The sequence below is a fragment of the Herpailurus yagouaroundi genome, unplaced genomic scaffold (genome assembly GCF_014898765.1).
Source record: "Herpailurus yagouaroundi ecotype Mexico unplaced genomic scaffold, PumYag 210, whole genome shotgun sequence".
Classification (NCBI taxonomy): domain Eukaryota; kingdom Metazoa; phylum Chordata; class Mammalia; order Carnivora; family Felidae; genus Herpailurus; species Herpailurus yagouaroundi.
The window spans coordinates 25,285,933-25,305,988 of NW_024412441.1; the positions used below are offsets into that span (position 1 = coordinate 25,285,933).

General features: G+C 44.4%; 1 protein-coding gene across 3 annotated transcripts in view; it reads left to right on the top strand.

The window, feature by feature from the left end:
• The first annotated feature begins 8,557 nt into the window (after positions 1-8,557).
• The window catches only part of NCK2 (NCK adaptor protein 2), a 74,669-nt gene continuing 63,170 nt past the window's right edge, over positions 8,558-20,056 (top strand). For all 3 annotated transcript variants that reach the window (XM_040454133.1, XM_040454132.1, XM_040454134.1), the window contains exon 1: positions 8,558-8,743. The gene's annotated coding sequence lies outside the window, so the exon portion shown is untranslated. The remainder of the gene's footprint in view (positions 8,744-20,056) is intronic.

Here is a 20,056-nt window from a genome sequence, read left to right on the forward strand (position 1 = left end):
GGAAGGAAGGAAGGAAGGAAGGAAGGAAGGAAGGAAGGAAGGAAGGAAATGGGACCAGTGGAAAGGACGGAAGCGGAGGACTGCACTGATACATTAGTGCCTCCAATTTGTTTTGTCATTTACTGAATCATGGATTAATTGGGTTGCACCCTGGTACCAAGTACAGGGTCAGTCCTGGGTCTCTGCCCTTGAGAAAAGTTAGTCTTCTTCCATCTGATGAGTCCTTTGTGCTAACTGCCCATTTGCTGGAAATGCCAGGGGTGGAGGGACATGTAAAACAGCATCAGAGAAATGAAATTTACAACATCCAGAATGCTAATTGTTCTGCAGGACAAATGACCCAGCTTCTATAACAAATCATCATTAAAATAAAATAGATTTAAAGTGACTTGAAAGACATACAAAACATTGTAATTTATGGGCATTATTTGTATCCTGATTCAAATAAATCAGCTATAAAAAGACATTTATGAGGTGGCTTAGTTGGTTAATCCGGCTCTTGATTTTGGCTCAGGTCACAATCTCACAGTTCCTGAGTTTGAGTGCCACATTGCACTCTGTGCTGATGGTGTAGAGCCTGCTTGGGATTCTCTCTTTCCCTCTCTCTGCTCTTCCCCTTCTCATGTGTGTGCATGCTCTCTCTCTCTCTCTCTCTCAAAAAAACTTAAAAAGACATTTATAAGCAAATTGGGAGAATTGGAACACTAAATGTGAGGTTTATATTAAGGAATTAATTGTTCTTTTAGGGGTAATAATGGAGTTGCACTTACCTACTGGTGATACACACTGAAGTGTGTATAGATAAAATAATTTTTGTGTGGGATTTGCTTTCAAGTCACCTAGTCGGGATTGGGGCAGAGTGATTGCCTATAGGTCCATAGGTGTTGAGGTTGAGTGTTACTGTACCTGGGGAGACATACCCTGGTTACTTCTGCAAATGGTTAAACATCTCCGTTAAAATGCAAAGTACGCTGATTATGGTACAGTATGGTGAATGTTGCAGTAGGACTTTGCACTGAGGAGGGAAGGCAAGACCTTCTATGTAGGGGAACTGGGAGCGTGTTCCCAGAGGTGGCAGTGTTTAAACTGGGTTTGGAAGAAAGCGTATGTGTGTGAAAACTGGAGAGTCTGTTCCTTTTGTGCCCAGGAGGGAGGAAGGAAGCCAGGAGATGCTGTGGGTTTTCTGGTGGATTTATTACTGACTGGTTCCTTCCATTCATTCATTCCTGCATTCATTTAGGGCATGTTTTTCAGGTTGCTGGGGTATGTGATGAGAACTGGTGAAGGAGATGGTATATTAGTTTGCCAGGGCTTCCATGACGAAAGACCACAGGCATTGACTGGCGTAAAGAACAGAAATTTATTTTCTCACAGTTCTGAGGCTGGAAGTCCAAGAGCACGGTGTTGGCAGGTTTGGTTTCTCTCCTTGGTTTGTAGATGGCTGCCATCTTGCTGCCTCCTCCCATGGTCATCCCTCTGTGCTCGAGCATTCCTAGTGTCTCTTCTTCTTATAAGGACGCCAGTCATATCAGATTAGCGTCAATCTCCATTTAACTTAATGACCTCGTTAAAGATCCTATCTCCAAATACTGTCACATTCTGAAGTACTACTGGGGGTTAGGACTTCAACAGAGGAATCTGGGGGGACACAACTCAAACCCAGAAGGAAGAGTGCTTGACTGACTCTGGAGGTATCCAAAACTCTTTCGAAAGGAGGGGCCTTGAACAGCCTCTTGGAAGAGGGTAGGATTTCAGCCCTCTACTGGGCACTGGAACAGGGTGGGGAGGGAGCCGAGAATCTGCAGGAAGTTCCCAAATATGAGGTGAAGGTGGGAGATGGCTTTGGAGACCAAGGCAGTGAGCAGCCATCTTAGCAGTGGAGTTCTGAAATGGCAGAACCGGAATGGAGAGGAGGGCTGATGGTGAGGGCTTGCTTAGTGCCGGGGGCAGGGGGTATGGATGAGAGGAAGGGGAGAGAGCATGTGCCCTATGTCCTGGCTGGGCTTCCCTTCCGGAAAACCATGCAATGAAGAGAAATGGGAAAGGGGATGTGATTTTATCTAATAGATTAATGTCCTAATCACCAAAGTAAGACGTAGTTGCAAAAATGTTACAGAGAAGTTAAGAGTAAAATCATACTCCTCACCCCTGTTTCCACCCCATAAGCTTATTGGTTGTAACCACTGTTAACAACAGCCTGTGTCTGGCCTTCTTGCTTGCTTTTTAAGATTCTGTTTTTAAAAAGTGTAAATTAAAGAGAGAGAGAAAGAGAGAGAAGGAGGGAGGGGAGAGAGAAATAGGATTTGCTTGGGGTTCCTGGGTGGCTCAGTTGGTTGAGCGCCTGACTTCGGCTCAGGTCACGGTCTCACGGATTGTGAGTTCGAGCCCCATGTCCGGCTCTGTGCTGACAGCTCAGAGCCTGCAGCCTGCTTCTGATTCTGTGTCTCTCTCTTGCTCTGCCCCTCTCCCGCTCACGCTCGCTCTTTCATTCAAGAATAAATAACACATTAAAAAAAAATTAGAGAACTTGCTCACCCCTACCCCATTTGTTGACGTTGGCCTTTCTTCCATTTCCCCCCATTCTTTCAGTTCTTTATCCCCTAAAAGTAAAGGACTTGAACTTCAGCAAAATAATTAATAATTCTTACACATATTCATAGTTAAAAGCCTTTGAATTACCTGGCACACCAGAATTGTCTCAGATAAGATTTTAGAGTCTGTGTGTCTTGTCTTGTGTTGCCTTGCCTTCCCTGTCCGTCCATCCTGCCTTTTGAAACAAAAGGGGGTTTTGCCCAAGTTTTATCCAGTGGTGCATGTTAGTGTTTAAGGTTTAGTTTTGTCAGTGTACCTTTTATGCGTATTGTAACTATCTGGACAGCAACAGGCCTGTGTCATAAAGAGTGCTAGTGAACCTTTTAATAATGTGACGGCCATGCCTCATTTTGTTGCTCTTTGGTCATATTGCGTTTTTCACTAATTGAAGGTTTGTGGCAACCCTGGGTTGAGCGAGCCTATTGGCGCCACTTTTCCAACGGCATTTGCTCACTTCACATCTTCATGCCATGTTTTGGTTAAGGCTTGCAGTATTTCCAACTATTGCATTAGTATTACATTTGTGATTAATCACAGTGATCACTGATGATGGCTGGCATTTTTTTTTAGCAGTGAAGTATTTTTTAATTACGCACGTACATTGTTTTCTTAGACCTAATGTTATTGCACACTTAATAGGCTGCATTATAGTGTAAATATAGCTTTAAATGCACTGGAAAGCCAAAAAAAAAAAATCATGACTTGCTTCTTCCAGTATTCATTTTATTGCAGTGGTCTGGAACTGAACCCTCCGTAACTCCAAGGTATGCCTGTATTTGTCATTAGATTGTCTAGCTATGGCGTTGGGGTGGATAGCAGGCTTTGTAGGCTGATCCCGAAAACTGATTTGGACAAGGGGGAAGATCTCAGGAGTAACACACCTTATCAGACCTTTTGGAGAATGGAGTTTTGTACCATCAACTGTATAAACAAAAATCTTTACAAACCATTGGAAGTGGGGTTGCTAATCAAATTCCTGTCTGTTAGAATTTTTAGGCAGTGGACTGTAAAACTTAAATTCATATTAAGATTTGCATTATGACTTTTTTGTCATGGTATTTTATATAAGCCTCAATAATTTTTTTGGTACCGCATTGTCAAGTTTGATAATTCTTAAATTCACTTGTACGTCAAAGCCGCAGAATTGGAGCTGAAGGACCCTTGTCCTGAAGGAGGAAACAGAGGCACAGAGTCATACAGGGCATTGGGTCACTGAACCAGGCCTGGGACCCCATTCTGATGTGTGGCCTCATGCCACTTTTTGTGATCCTTATATGTGGTTGACCCCATTGCCCGCAGTTTAAGTCCTACAAGGCAGAAATTTCCATTATTTTAGAACGTAGAAACCTCAGAGCTTAAAATCTGACCCATTTTCCCTCCTCTCCAAACACCTGCCTTAGCCATATGTGATGGCACTTTGTGGCTGTTCAGAGAGTTAGAAATCAGTACTTCTTTTTTTTTTTTTTTCCATTTTCATTAATGAACTTCTAATCAACAGATATAATCAACTGATAACCAGCATTGTCATTTAGAACAGATAGAAATCCAGCCCAATGCAGAAAATCTTGGAGTTTGTCAGGGCGCCTGGGTGGCTCAGTAGGTTAAGCATCCAACTTCGGCTTGGGTCGTGATCTCATGGTTCGTGGGTTTGAGCCCCGTGTCACGCTCTGTGCTGATGGCTCAGAGCCTAGAGCCTGCTTTGGATTCTGTGTCTCCGTCTCTCTCTTTGCCCCTCCCCCATTCACGCGCTCTCTCAAAAATAAACACACACACACACATAAAAATTAAAAAGAAAAAAACTTGGAATTTGTCCTGCTCAGGACTGCTTTATCTTGAGTAAGAATCCTAATTTCATGGGACCTTTTGAAATTTGGACCCTTGCATATGGCCTTCCATTACTCTCTGGGCCCTGACTGGGGACCACTGTGCATGGTGTGAGTCCACATGGGGGAAGAAACTAGGGTTGAATTTTAGCCAGGCCACTCAAGGAGACTTTTGTATAGCTTTGTTCAGTGTCTGAAACTAGCACTTTCCCACCGGAATAGTTTTCCACCAAGTAGTTTGGTAGGAATGAAACATAGTTCTGCCAGAAGTCGCCAAGATAGCCTGGCCCTATGTCCTTCTGGTCAGGCAGGGACCCTGCATATTCCTTCTGAGCTGGATGTCAGCTTGGGCCACTGTAGGGCCTATGTGCTCTGAAGAGGGGTCTCACGTGGAGAGGGCAAAGAGGGGTAAGAAAGGGTGAGATGAGGCTGTGACATTTGGGAGCCCAGAGGGCCTAAACTTAGGGGTCTGGAGGTTTCTCGTGGTGCATTTGGTATGTGTAAGATTGGGTTGTGATGCCCACCTGATGTAACCTGCGACTCTTTTGGTTGTGTGCACTACTCAACCCAGTCAGATGATGTTTTTCAGTAATTCTTTTTGCTGCATTAACATCTAAGAGAAACGGTTCCTTTGAACATAAGGTGCTGTGTGCCTTCGTGGGCTTGCTTCTTTGACGCAGCATTATGCCGTCCCCACCTGATTGGAGCTGGCCTCCCAGTGTAGCAGATACTCCAGACTGATGGCGGCGGCAGTCAGTCTCTGCTTGAGTCTCCAGGCTCTACCTGTTAGTGGTGATCTTTTCTGAGGAGAAAGAGCATTGGAAGGGCTCTGAAATCAGGCCAGGACGCCTGGCTGGCTCAGTCAGTTGAGCGTCTGACTTTGGCTCAGGTCACGATCTCACCGTTCGAGGGTTCAAGCCCCATGTTGGGCTCTGTGCAGACAGCTCAGAGCCTGGAGCCTGCTTCGGATTCTGTGTCTCCCTCTCTCTCTGCCCCTCTGCCGCTCATGCTCTGTCTCTCTTAAAAATAAGTAAATGTTAATAAAAAAATTTGAAACCAGGCCAGCGTAGGTTTAGATTCTGGCTGTGGGCCATCTCGTGGCTTAGTCCCTGAGCTGAATGATAAGATTTCTCTCATCGGGTTGCTGTGAAGGGGGAACACCAGTGCAGTGTCTCACTGGGACCAGGACAAGCTCTTCTCCTCTCTGCCTGTTACTCCGTTTCTGTCAATCAGGGAGAAGGAGAGGTGGTATCCCCTGAGCACTCACTATGAGCCTTCGGGAGATTTGGGTGGTCCGGGAACAGTGGCCAGCTGTAAAATAGGTAGAGCTGAGCATCCCCACACACAGCTTTGGGCCATCAGCAGAACGGGGGGCATACCCCCTTGCTAATCCTTCATGACTCCCCTGGAGTAAAGCGCATTAGTGATGGACGTCACCACTGGACCTCCATGCGGGGCTAAGGTATGAAGGATACCGCCCGGGACCTCCGGTGTCTGGTGCTGTAGCAGGCACTGGAAGTCTAAATGAGACTAAGGTCGGCACTGGTGGCGGGGCAGGGGGGTGGCATCTCTGTGCCAGGCCCTGGCCCCAGGACCCATAGTGCTCCCAGAATTGCAGATCGAGGTACCGAGGCACGCAAGCCCAGAGCACGCCCTCCCAGTTGAAACAGGTGCTGTAGCCAGATGCCCCCAGAAGACCAGGGAGAAGCCCCAAGTTGTGGCTCAGGTTTTTCAAATAATATTTGAGAAAAAGAAAATGTCAGTGTTACAGACACTTCAGAAAGCCCTGTGGATTTCGTGGTGATAAAATGTTGCATTATTAGGAGTCCAAAGTAATGTGGAGGGGAGATATGTTTGGTCAGGGTTCATTGCTTTCTGGTTCTACCTCTTCGTCATCTGTTTCTAAAGGGAGATGCACATGGTGCTAGTGGGGAAATATTTTCAAAGGAAAACCTAGACGCGTTTCGTATATTCCCGTCTGTGTGCAACACACTCTGTAGACTGTCCTTGAGTGAATTCTTGGGCGAGAACCTTCTGCAGTCCAGCTGACCTTGTGCTGGGTAACGTTTGCAGTCTGAGCTGGTTTTTGCACAAGAGTGTATGCTTTCCTGATGGATTTAAATCTTTGTACTTAAGATCTGATTGGAAATGTTTGTCCTTACCAGAGGTTTTGAATACGCCAATGACCCCACATTAAATAAACATAGGACGTGGGCAGGGTACATTTAAACCCAGGATGAGACAGGTCTTGATCCCTCTGTTTATTTCCATTGAAGGCGTATGCTTTGTGCATTGACCGTTTGTCTGTGAAATGCTTTTCTCTGGGAAAACACTGAAGCCTTCCTTTTTTCACACTTGAATCCAGATAGCCATTCGTTGGATTCGAGCCCCACATCGGGCTCTGTACTGACAGCTCAGAGCCTGGAGCCTGCTTCAGATTCCGGGTCTCCCTCTCTCTGTTCCTCCCCCGCTCTCACTCTGTCTCTCTCAAAAATAAATAAAGGTTAAAAAAAAAAAAAAAAAAAAAGAATACTTGCTCAGGACCTGAGTCCGGATACTAAAACTTCTATTTCTGGAGATCCTGTCATTTGATTGTAAACATGTAGCAGAGAGAAGGGTGTAATTGTCCTGGTACACGTCTTGCCCAAACCTAGTATTTCTTTTGTGCTGCGGCATCACCTTTTCCTTGCATTAAATCATATATATACATATATATTTTTTAAGGTCTGCAGCCTTTAAAATAATGCTAGAGAGTGCATAAAGAGGAATTAATTTTTTAATCAAAATTTATGAATGTGCCATATAACGTTTTTATGAAAGCCCTATTGAATTATCTTTTTCTATTGGACTAAAATAGAATTTGATTTTTTCCATGGGGTATTTAATGTTTTGGGTCATAATCATGCTAGGGATGAATAAATAGATCTTCTCTGAGTGAACTGTCAGGACCGATCCCCTCTGGGTCTGAAATGTAATTAAAACTGTCAGTGAACTCTCTTGGAGGTCCACAGAGCTTCAGGGTCCCCTCAGCAATGCTGGGCAAGGACTGAAAAGAGCCCCCCAAGTGCGGAGAATGTAAGGCAGCAGCAGACTCCCCCAGAGCAAGGGGGAGAGGCCACAGGTCATCTCCGTCAGGCTGCTCCTGTCCCCACTTCCTTGTGGTTTCTGGACGTTATTCTCAGATTTCCTGCAGGGATGTTTTGTAGCACAAGGCTGTGGGGTCCAGTAGGGGATCTCTCCCAGTAAATGGCCAGTGCAAGAGACCTCCGAGACAGAGGAGTGAGTCCCTAAATTTAAACATCCCTGCTCTCTGCAACCCTTCTCCCTTCATTAGGCTCTCAGACTTGCTTCCTTTCCACCGGGCAACCTTTCTTTTGTCTCCAGCAGGCTTGGAAGGCTGTGGGGAGGAGCCGTCTTGGGGAAGAGGGCTGAAGAATCTTGGGAACTTAGGTGCCTGGGTGGAGGAGGAGGACGTTTTTGTTTGGGCAGGGGTCAGTAGGTACAAAGCAACTTTTTTCTGGGGTGTATTGAAAATATTGGACTCTCATGCACTGCTGGTGGGAATGCAAACTGGTGCATCCACTCTGGTAAATAGTGTGGAGGTTCCTCAAAAAATTAAAAATAGAATTACCTTATGACCGAGCGATGACACTACTAGGAATTTATCCAAAGGATATGGGAGTGCTGATGCATAGGGGCACTTGTACCCCAATGTTTATAGCAGTGCTATCAACAATAGCCAAGGTATGGAAAGAGCCCAAGTGTCCATCAACTGATGAATGGATAAAGAAGATGTGGTTTATATATACCATAGAATACTACTCAGTATTTAAGAGACTCTTAAATACAGAGAACAAACTGAGGGTTGATGGGGGTGTGGGGGAGAGGGGAAAATGGGTGATGGGCGTTGCAGAGGGCACTTGTTGGGATGAGCACTGGGTGTTGTATGTAAGCAATGATTTGTGGGAAACTACTCCCGAAACCAAGAGCACACCGTATACACTGTATGTTAGCTAACTTGACAATAAATTCTATTTAAAAAAGAAAATTACTGGTTTCAGGCAAATAATTTTCAGGCAGTTAACTTAAAATCAAACGAGCACGTGGTCCCAATAAATGTGTTTTTTTCTGTTTCCTTTCAGAATTCATATGTTCCTTCTATACAAGTGATTCCCCAGATCATAATCCTCTGCTGAGATTTGGGTTGGATTCAAGAATCTGGAGAATTCCTGCAGCTTTGTAACTTCAGGAGGTGTGACCAGCTGAGAAATTCACCTTTTGAGGAGTTCTGCGTTTTGCCAGTCATCTCTTATAACTGAGTGCCAAAGGTAAGCCTGTGATTTCTGCTTAAAACAGCTGGGAGAAGTTGGTGCTTTCGCCTCAAATGCTCGATTTGCATGGTAGGTTTTCCATTAGTAAAATGACAAGAAGTGTGGCCCTCATGTATTGAGCTACATAAACTGTAAGTTTTCAAGGGCCCTGGTTCAAAAATGAGTTGACTGTTCCTGCATCAGCACATGATGGCATTACTTGGGTAACCAGGAAGCAGAATGGTGGGTGTCCCCCCACTTATAAAATGCCCTGTGGCACCAGCTCGAGGTGGTCTTGAGTCTGTACAAGTCGAGGCCTTCCTTGTGCTGCTCTGGGACTATGAGATAAATAAGAATTGCCTTCAGGATGCTTTTGGTCTGGTAAAGGTTCATTCCAACTGTGATGCCTAGAAGAATAGTCTACGTGTAAATGTGCAAACGGATAAAGGATTCTGGGGAAAATTCTGCTTGTTTATATGAGAAATCTGCTCGCACGTGTTAAAACTGTACCCGTAGTACAGCATGTGGGCTCTGAGATCCAGGGATCCTGTAATAGCCGTTCCTGGGCAGAAACCTGTAGTCTGTATAACAGAAATATTTTTCAGCCCTAACAAATCATTTGGGACATATGATTGAAATTGTAAGGGTAGTGGTTTGGTAGTGTGGTTAATCTGGTGTTCTGTCTCTGGCTGGGCAGTAGGCAGGCTTTATGAAGAAGGTGCAGTTTGGAGGTGAGAGCACCCAATTCACTAGCTTTCCTTCAGACCCTTATTTTGCTTGTGTTATTCACAAATTGTTTTAAACTGTTCTTGAATCTATAACTTTGGGCTGTAGAATCTCTTGGTATGATTTCTGTAAGTTTATTAATTTGATATAGATGAGAATTCGCTTTCATTTCATCTAAAACTGCTGCTAAAATTTTTGTAAGTGGGTTTTTTTTCCCCCCTTAACGACTTTTTTTTTTTTTTTTTGGAGGCTTCTTAATTTTACTTCTGCTCCTTTTTGATGTGTAGTAACCTGAACAGCACAGAAATAATAGGTAGTATTTCATAAGAGTAGGATTAAGTGTCTGGGTGTCTTCAGCTTATTATTATCCTTTATGATTTCACTTGGAGGAAGTGACATGTCCCATTTATTTAGAGTGTTGTTCATTGTGATTTCCAGGTCTAGGGCTTGGTTTGGAATTGAGAGCTCGAAGGTCATATTGTGTAGCTGAATTCTATGCCCTCCTTCCTCTCTCCCCCTGTGCTTAAAGTTATCCTGACCCTGTGCCCCCTGGACTGGTCTCTTACTAGCTTTACATAGCCTCATGCGTCGATGGGGCACCCCCAGGTTTCTCCTTCAGACCTGATGTAAGGTAAACACCATTGGGATGTTTCATCTCCAATCCTAGGAGATTTCATTACACAGAAAAGCTCTTACCCTTGGCAAATCAATTTTTTATAATAGTCATTGAAGTGGAACCTTTTAAGACTTAGTCTTTTATAAATGCAGTCACGTATTTCATGGTAATAAGTGAGAAATTAGTGCAGATCCTCAAATCTGATCGTCAGGACTCATCAGGAATTCATCAGTATTAGAATGTGACACTTAATGACATTAACACACTTCATGTTATCACTTCAGTTATTCTGAAAGTGTCTCGCTCGGAGAGTGGTAAGGCAGAGAAAGTAACGTGCTCGCTCCTGGCAGTATATTCCGCACGAGTGCCCGGCAGGTATCTATTACTATTAGGCAAATGGTTGATTCCTGTGTACAGTTAGATAGAGAACCATTCATAACCATGAAAAGATACTTACAGAAATATCTATACACATATTATTTTAACTAGTTCATTTCTATAAGCTCATGACATCCATGACCAAAAAACCCTGATTGACTTATTAAGAATTACTTTTGTGGTTTAGAATAATGTCCAGTGGGAAAATCATTAGATGTATCCACTTGTATAATAAATATTTATTGTGAGCACCAACTAGATTCTAAACCATTTTTCTTACATTGACCGTTTTAGCACTGTGTTTTAGCAGCTACAAAAATAGATAAAATAAGCTCTAGAAAGCCTTTCTCATGCCCTTGTGGGATGCGGCTGGACCCTGACAGCTGTGACTGAGGTTCTTACAGTGAGTCCCTGGTGCACATGGCAGGGAGAACTGGCTGGCCCTGAGAGGAGTCTGGAAAAGCCAGAGGATGCTCTCTGTTTGGAGTGAGTTTTGAAGAATGAGGGCGTGTGTGCACCGAGGCATACTGGGTCCCCTTGGCAAGGACAAGCTAGGTGAATTCACTGGGTAATGGATCTTAGAGTTTCCAGATCATTTAAGCAATATGGGTGGGGACCCAGCATGCTCTTTGGTCAGTGGTCTTTCAACTGCCAGCAGGAAAAGGGCACATTTTGGAACGAAGTGACAGCTATGCTAGCCTGGTAAGGTGGTTAGTGGGATGTCAGCCTCGAATGAATTGCCCAGTTATTGGGACACCAAGTTTGCCCTGTCCTAGCGCAGACCTGCACCTAGGGCCGGGCTGAGGGTGGAATGAATGAAGACGGTGGAATGTCCATGCTGCATCTCAGAGGGGCCCAACTGGAGTCCCAAGCCCCTGTTTACCAAGTTGTGCACTTCCTTGCCCCATATTGTCTTCCCTGGAGCCTCCCCCACTTTGAGGTTGAAGAGCAGAATCTTGGGAACTCCCTAACCTTGACCCTGCCTATTTTGCGAAGTGGAGACCATGGGAGAAGCCTGGCGGCAGACCCTTTCCCATTTACATTAGAACTGTTAGAGAATGCGTAGCCCGTACTTAACTCTTCTCATGTATGATTGAGAATCGACTGGGGTTCATGGTCGTTGGAGGCTGGCTGGGGTTTACTGGGGATGGAAGACATGAAGGGCATGGTACACTATGCTGAAAATCTCTCATCTTTTGAGAAATGATTTAGAACCATTTTCAGGACAGAAGCGTAAGGGGTAGAAGGATCATGGTGTTATGGGGCAGGAAAGACCATGGCTTAGGTGAGAAGACTCGTGAGCGAAGTGAAGGAAAGGAGACGAAGATTTCAGACCGTCAATTTGCTGATAGTATCGGAGAGCAGATGTTAACGGGGATCCTGTCCACATCATTTCCTTTATTCTTTTTTTTCAGTTTTCTGGAGGTCTGATTGACAAAATCGTAAGATACTGAAAGCATACTTTGTGGTGATTTGATACACCATATACACTGTGAAAGAATCCTGACCATCTAGTTAATTAACACATCCATCACCTCACATATTTCTCTTCTCCTGTGTGTATGTGAGAACATTTAGGTTCCCTCTTAGCAAATTTTGATTAAATAATGCAGTGTTATTAACTGTAGTCACTCTGTTATGTATTAGATCCTTAAGCTTTATTTATCTTCTAGCTGAAAGTGTGTCCCTTTTATCAACCTCTGGCTGTTTCCTCTAACCTCAGTCCCTGGCAACCACTTTTCTACTCTCTGTTTCTAGGAGTTTGAGGGGGCCGCCCCCCCCCCCCCCGCCGCCAGATATCACATATAAGTGATCCTACACAAGATTTGTCTTTCTCTGCTGGCTTATTTCACTTAGTATAATGCCTCAGGGTCCATCCGTGTTGTCAAGAATGGCAGGATTTCCCTTTTTTTTTTTTTTCCCATGGCTAAATGTTATTCCGTTATGCATAAACACCACATCTTAATCCATTCATTGCTGGATAGACACGTAGGTTGTTTCCGTATCTTGGCTATTGTGAATAACAATAGCAGTGAATTTGGGGGTGCTCACATCTCTTTGATATCCTGTTTTCGTTTCCTTTGGATAGATATCCAGAAGTGGGATTGCTGGATCGTATGGTACTTGTGTTTGTAATCTTTTGAGGAATCTCCATAGTGTTTTCCACAGTGGCTGCACCAACTTACTTTCCTATCAACAGTGAGAAGGTGCTTCCTTTTCTCCACATACTTGTCAATACTTGTTGTCTCTTGTATTTTTGCTAATAGCCATGCTAACAGGTATGATGAGGTGATATCTCATTGTGGTTTTGATACATTTCCCTGGTGATTAGTGATGTTGATCGCCTTTTCATGTACCTGTTGGGCATTTAGATATCTTCTTTGGAAAAATATCTGTTCAGATCCTCTACCTATTTTTTGTTTGTGTTTTTGCTACTGCGTTGTATGAGTTATTTATATATTTTGGATATTAGCCCTTCATCAGATAATGTGATTTGTATTTTTCCCCGTTCCGTAGGTTACTTTTCACTCTGTTTATGGTTTCCTTTGCTATGCAGAAGCTTTTTAGACTGATGTAGTCCCACTTGTTTATTTTTGCTTTTGTTGACTTTTGCTTCCAAAAACACATTGCCAAGACCAATGTCAAGGAGTTTACTGCCTATGTTTTCTTCTGGGAGTTTAATGGTTTCGGGTGGTATATTCAAGCCTTTAATTTACTTTGAGTGAATTATGTCTATGGTGTAAGATAGTGGTCTAGTTTGATTCTTTTACATGTGGCTGTCCAGTTTTCCCAACACCATTTATTAAAGAGACTATTCTTTCCCTGCTGTATATTCTTAGCTCCTTTGTTGGAAATTAATTGATCATCCATGTATGGGATTATTTTGGGGCTCTTTGTTCCATTGATCTATGTGTCTCTTTTTATGCCAACACCATACTGTTTTTGATTACCACAGCTTTGTAATATAGCTTGAAATCAGAAATCCATGCCTCCAGCTTTGTGGGTCTTTTTTGTTTTTGTTTTTGTTTTTGTTTTTGTTTTTTTTCCCTCAAGGTTGCTTTGGCTATTCAGGATCTTTTGTGGTTCCATAAAAATTTTAAGATTGTTCTATTTCTGACAAAAATGCCATTGGAATTTTGATAGGGATTGCACTGAGTCTGAAAATGGCTTTGGGTTATATGGACATTTTACCAATATTAATTCTTACAATCCATGAGCATGGAATATCTTTCTGTTTGTGTTTTCTTCGCTTTGTTTCGTCAGTGTCTTACAGTTTTCAGTGTATAGATATTGTACCTCCTCAGTTATATTTATTGCTAGGTATTTTATACTTAGTGATGCAATTGTAAATGAGATCGCTTTCTTAATTTCTCTTCCTGATAGTCCATTGTTAATGTAGAGGAACAGAACCGATATTTGTACAGCATATTGATATTGTATATTGCAACTTCATTGAATTTGTTTATCATGTCATCTGCAAATAGTGACCGTTTTTCTTCTTCCTTTCGGATTTGGGTGCTTTTTGTTTCTTTTTCTCGTCCAGTTGCTCTGGCGAGGAATTCTAGTACTATGTTGAAAAGTGGCAGGAGTGGACATATTTCTCTCGTTCCTCGATCTTTGGGGAAAAGCTATCAGTTTTTCCACTACTAGCTATGTTATTAGCTGTGAGCTTTATTATGTTGAGTTTACATTGCTAAAAAATACTGCAGTATTGATTCTACCACAGTTAACCTGGTGGTGGAGTTGATGGGAACCTGCTTTAACCTGCTGGACACTTTTCAGTCCAGGTTTGCTCAAGTACAAGGGCTCTCAAACATCTGTACCTGTGCTCTCATTTGTACCCCATGCTTGTGTGATGCTTATAATGCAGGGCAGCATTCCATACAGATGGCACCACCCCTGGAGAGGGTGGCCCTGCCTCTCTCTCCCTGTTCTGGGCAACCAGTGAATTTGAAAAGGGATTTCACTTGACTGTAATATCTTTGTGCGTCTTAGCAAATTTCACATTATTGCATATTAGGTTTGCTGCAACATTCTAACCAATTATGGTCTGGAAGTGGATATTTCTCTGTGTACCAAAGAAACACCTTTTAGATGTCAGTCCTTTTTGTCTTCCCATCGATCCTTTTATTTTGAACTTCTTGAAGAGTAAATGGAGGGACTGAGACGGATTTTTAAAAATGCTTTAAACTTACATTCCAGTGAGCTCTTTTCTTCTTCCAAGGATCGAAATTAAAATGGAGCATAAATGTAAAAAAAAAAAAACAAAAACAAAAACAAAAACAACCTACCAGACACTTTTCTGGTACCTGGCACAGGGCTTTTGCCACCTCTGTTGTTGTCCTTAATCTGAAAGACAGATCTCATTACCCCTATTTCATAAACAGAGGCACTAACCCTCAGGAGAGGGTAAGAGGATTGCCTGTGTTCATAGAGTTGAACTTGCACACTAGCATTTCGACCAGGGTCCTGGTTTATAAGTCCATGTTCTGTCTCTTCCCGTGTCCCTGACATACCCTGGCAATGACACAGTAATCCCCTGTTGTCTGAGCACTAACTTGGGACCGGGGACCACTTGACACTCAGATTAAACAGCATGGCCAAAGCCCAGAGCTCATAAGAGCAGGCTGTACACCCACATTTTCCTGACCCAAAGCCTTTCATTCTTCTTAGACCATGAATTTTATCCATTTACTTATTTTTTTTCCATAGAAAAGTCTCCAGGAACTAAGTATGGTTTGGAAGCAAGTCTCTTTTGGAAACTTAAAGAAGGGAGCATGAAGGAAAGCTTTGGGAAGGATCGGAGGGATGGGAGACAGGAAGCTGAATCCCGTGGAGGGCATTGTACCTGCTCAAGTCCTCGCGTCAGCTCAGCAGCTCGGGACCAAGCTGAGGTCAGGACACAGGCATCAGACTTCCACTTGTGCTGTTCCCAGATGGCGTTCAGAGTCACCTTGTACTCATGATTCCTCTCTTATGAACAGACCTTTGAAAGAGAAGTCATTTGTAGACTCAGGAGGACCTGGTATACTTTCTGTGTTCTGGGTCGTCCCGCGGTCCATTATACTTCCAGCACCTTTGTACATCAGAGTGAAGCTGCATAAAATCGCAGTTTCATGATTTTTCAATGTAGGCAATGAAACCATCATTTTATAGTGGTTGCAGTGATGATCAAAGTTGAAACAAGCATTTTTCTTTTCTGTCTTACCTAACATGCCCTAACAGGGTGGCTTCTTAGAAAGCTGGAAACAACAATTAAAAACACGGGAAAGCAAGTCCTTGCCCTTTCCACACCCTTTCTTTTCTCTCTGACAGATTGTAGAGGCTGAATTCATAGCATTCCTGTCCTTTCTCCACTGTTCTCTGACTCGTACCTTCTGGTTTACTAAGGAATTTTCCTATAAATTTTCCTAAATTCTCTTTAAAGCCAGGCGATGTGGCCGTTCCTCTCTCTTTTCACACCACCACCGTTGTATAAAAGAAGGAAATGTGGGGCGCCTGGGTGGCGCAGTCGGTTAAGCGTCCGACTTCAGCCAGGTCACGATCTCGCGGTCCGTGAGTTCGAGCCCCGCGTCGGGCTCTGGGCTGATGGCTCGGAGCCTGGAGCCTGTTTCCGATTCTGTGTCTCCCTCTCTCTCTGCCCCTCCCCCGTTCATGCTCTGTCTCTCTCTGTCCCAAAAATAAATAAACGTTGAAAAAAAAAATATTTAAAAAAAAAAAAGAAGGAAATGAGCCAGAAGGTCGTGGGTTATAATTACTTAACCAAATATGGCCCTGTGTTGGATGTGACCTTCGTGCTGGTTTGCATGGTGACCTAGGAGCACTCTTTGTCTTCTTTTAAGAGCCTGTAGATGTGACAGAACAATACTAAGAGGCAGGTCACACGGAGCTTGAAATGAGAGCATTGCTGCAGTCGTGGTTCCCCAGTTAGGTGAAGTGTTTTTTCTTGACCTTTCTCGAAAAAAACAAAAAGCACATTCCTGCCGTGTGCACGTGTTGCAGGGTAGGGGGGTGTAGGCTTTTTTAGCAAGTTACCACGCATCTGTGACCGATGACGGGGTTGCATCCCAACAAGCCTGTCATAAGTTGAAAACTGTGTTAAGTCAAAAAAGCATTTGATACACCTGTGAACATCAGAGTTTAGCCTAGCCTAGCGCTTAGAACACTTACTTTAGCCCCCAACTGGGCAAAATCATCTAACACAAAGCCTGTATTCTAATAAAGTGTCAAATATCCCATATGATACATTGAATACTGTACCGAAAGTGAAAAACAGAATGAAAACAAACAAACAAAAAAACCGGAATGGTTGTCAGTATATCGGTTATTGATCTTCGTGATCACGAGGCTGCCTGGGGCCATGGCCCCTGCCCTGCATCATGAGAGAAGATTGTACCACGTATCACTAGCCCGGGAAAAGATCCAAATTCAAAATCCAAAGTACAGTCTCTACTGAATGCATATTGCTTTCACGGCATCATCAAGTCGAAAATTCCTAGGTGGAGCCATCGGAAATTGGGGGCCCTCTGTAGATCTCGAACAGGGAGATCTGTTGGAGGTGGTGGATGTGTTTATTACCTTGTTTGTGCTGATGGTACCAAGGCGTATGCATATGTCCGAACTCATCCAATTGTACATATTAAATATGCGTGACTTTTTTTTTTATATGAAGTATATCTCAGTTAACTTGAAAAATAAATTGCTGCGTCAGTATGAGAATTCCTTTGACCTCCGACCAGCGTGTGCCCATCTAAAGGGGTGCATGGGATGCTGCAAAGCTGTCTTCCACGGGAAGTATGTCTGGTGGTCCTGGAACACTGTGGGGGATGGTCCTAGGGACCTCTTGCTTCCACCTTCTCTGTGGAAGGTGTGGCAGTCCAGGTTATGTTACAGAACTGTCCACACGGTACTGTCCTAGGACTCCAAAATCATAGACCCGGCACTTCTCTGGTCCCTCCATGTCACCATCCCAGAAACCAAGGCTTAGACCTTAACACATGGCCGTGAAAAACACCAGTGAACAGATGTCAGTCTTTGTATCACACACCCGCACGCACAACACTTTCTCCAGAATCCTCTGTTCCAGGCACGAGTCAAAGAGGCTTGGAATCTAACCTCCAAGAAAATATCATCATTGTTTTACAAAACTGTGTTCAATATGGAGTTTGGGGATTATAAGACAGGCATTTGAAAATGGCCAGTACATAGCTTCTCCCACAAAAGAGACCACCACCAGACCCAGGCTATGGACAGGAAAGACCTTCTTGTTTCAGGCTCCTGGGATCAGTGGTTCTCCCTAGCTCTTCTCATCCTTGTTTTTTCTTTAATGTTTATTTATTTTGAGAGAGAGAGAGCGTGCATGCACAAGAGAGGAGGGGCAGAGAACAAAGGGGAGAGAGAGAATCTCAAGCAGGCCCCGTGCTGTCAGTGCAGAACCCTACGCGGGGCTTGATCTCACAAACCAGGAGATTATGACCTGAGCTGAAATCAAGAGTCGGGCGCTTAACTGACTACCCAGCTCTTCTGCTCTTGGCATGGAAAGTCTCTCATAGTCTCCGTAAGCACTACCAAATCTACGACAAAATCTCTGGGTAGGATCATAAACTGTAAGTCCCCAAACCTTCTAAACAAGTCTGAAGAAGCGGGGTCTCAGAGCTGCTGTACTCCCCGCTCCTTTCCCAGGAGTGCCTTTGGGGGGCCCAAGCAGAATGCAGCCTTCTATGGAAACATCCCACCTGTACACTAAACATTCTGAGTCCCCCAGTGGGCCCGGGTCTGGCCTAGAGTCCACGCGGTGGCCCTGGCCTGCTGCTGACTACCACCTGCCCACACCGTGGCCTGCATAGTATTCCACACAGGAAGGGCAGAGAGCCAAGGGCTCCGGACAGGGAACCACTACAGTGGATTCAAAAATTAGGATCTCCCTTACTTCCAGAGGGCAGTCAAGCTCAAATCCAACCCGTCAGCTTGTCACTGTTATTGCTGGTCAAGTTCAACTCTCTGAGAGACTGAGAAGACAAGTGTCATTTCACAGCGAGATGCGGGTTGGGCCGCCGCAGTCCTGGACCTGGCAGGTGGATACAGCCACCTCCCACTCAGTGAGCGCTGGGCCATCCAGGTTTCCATTCAAACCTTGCTTTTGTTACCATCTTGCTCATTAACACAGCCACAAATCGCTCCCCTTAAACGGTGATGTTCTATGGTCTGATTTAGTCATGAAGTTTTTATTTGACTTCCTAGAGCCGGTACTGTTCCCAAAGAAAACTTTTGCAATGTTACAATAAAAGTCGACAGGCAGAAATCTAAAACTCAGGCTGCATTTTTGTTCTCTACACTGAAGCACATCAGTGACACGAGAAGGTGGAAGCAAGAGGTCCCTAGGACCATCCCCCACCCCCTGACAGTGTTCCAGGACCACCAGACATGCTTCCTGCAGAAGACAGCTTTGCAGCGTCCCACGCACCCCTTTAGATCGGCACACGCTGGTGGGAGGTCAAAGGAATTCTCATACTGACACAGCAATTTATTTTTCAAGTTAACTGAGATATACTTCATATAAAAAAAAAATCACGCATATTTAATATGTACAATTGGATGAGTTCGGACATACGCATACGCCTTGGTACCATCAGCACAAGAAGAAGTATTCAAGGTGTGTGAGACACCACAGGCCCCCCTCCAGCTCCAACTGGCAGTAAACAGTCGCTCATCTCCCATGTGCCCCTCACCTCTAGCAGATTCCCCCCAGCTACAAGCTGCCCATGCTGCTGGCTTTTGTTGGCTGGGTGGGCCACGCATAGAGCAGGGGCTGGTAACGTGATAGGTGCTTGGGGGTGGGTGGAGACAGGTGTGCCTTGGCCTCTGCCTCACCACTTTTCCTTCCAGAAGCACACGGGCCTCAGGGAACTCTGGGTCAGTGCCTGCTGGCTTCACAAGGGAGCCACCAACCTGGAGGGGTGGATGGGGTGGGGCATCTCATGGGGGAAGCTCCCCAGAGATTCAGGTTTGCTGATGGAGGGGAGGATCACCGGTGCAGATGTTTTCATCCCAAACCTGCCTCAACCTCACAGAGCCACTTTGAAAATCACAGACCCCGGGCCCAGGCCCTAGCTCCGGGCATTCGATGCGGGGAAGCCTGGAGTTTTTTCGCTTGATTTTAAAACTTCTCAAGTCCTTCTCATCAGCCAATTTGGAAACTTCTAACGTGAACCCTGGATTTTGTTTTCGCACTAGGGAGATGAAGGGCTAGTTTGGGATTAAGAGCATAGGCTAAAGGCAAGAAAAGAGAGTCAAGGTGCGTATCAAAATGCAGTGTTCCTGTTTCCTAGATGGGGCTCAGTTGCTTTTGTGCCAGGGTCACCTCCTCTGTGCTCTGGGCCACTTGGTAACGTGCATTTTTCTTGAAGAGTCACTAGGATGCTCAGGCTTGACTCTAGACCAACCTGGAGTGAGCTAAAGGGGCCTGGGAGGCTGGATGTTTGCATCAGTCGTCCTGCAATGGACCTTCTACTTTGAAGGCCTCCAGTTGAAAATTGTCATGTATTCACACTGTAGGTGATGCATGAAACTTAAAAAAAAAAAAAAAAATCCATTCCATGACTGATTATAGT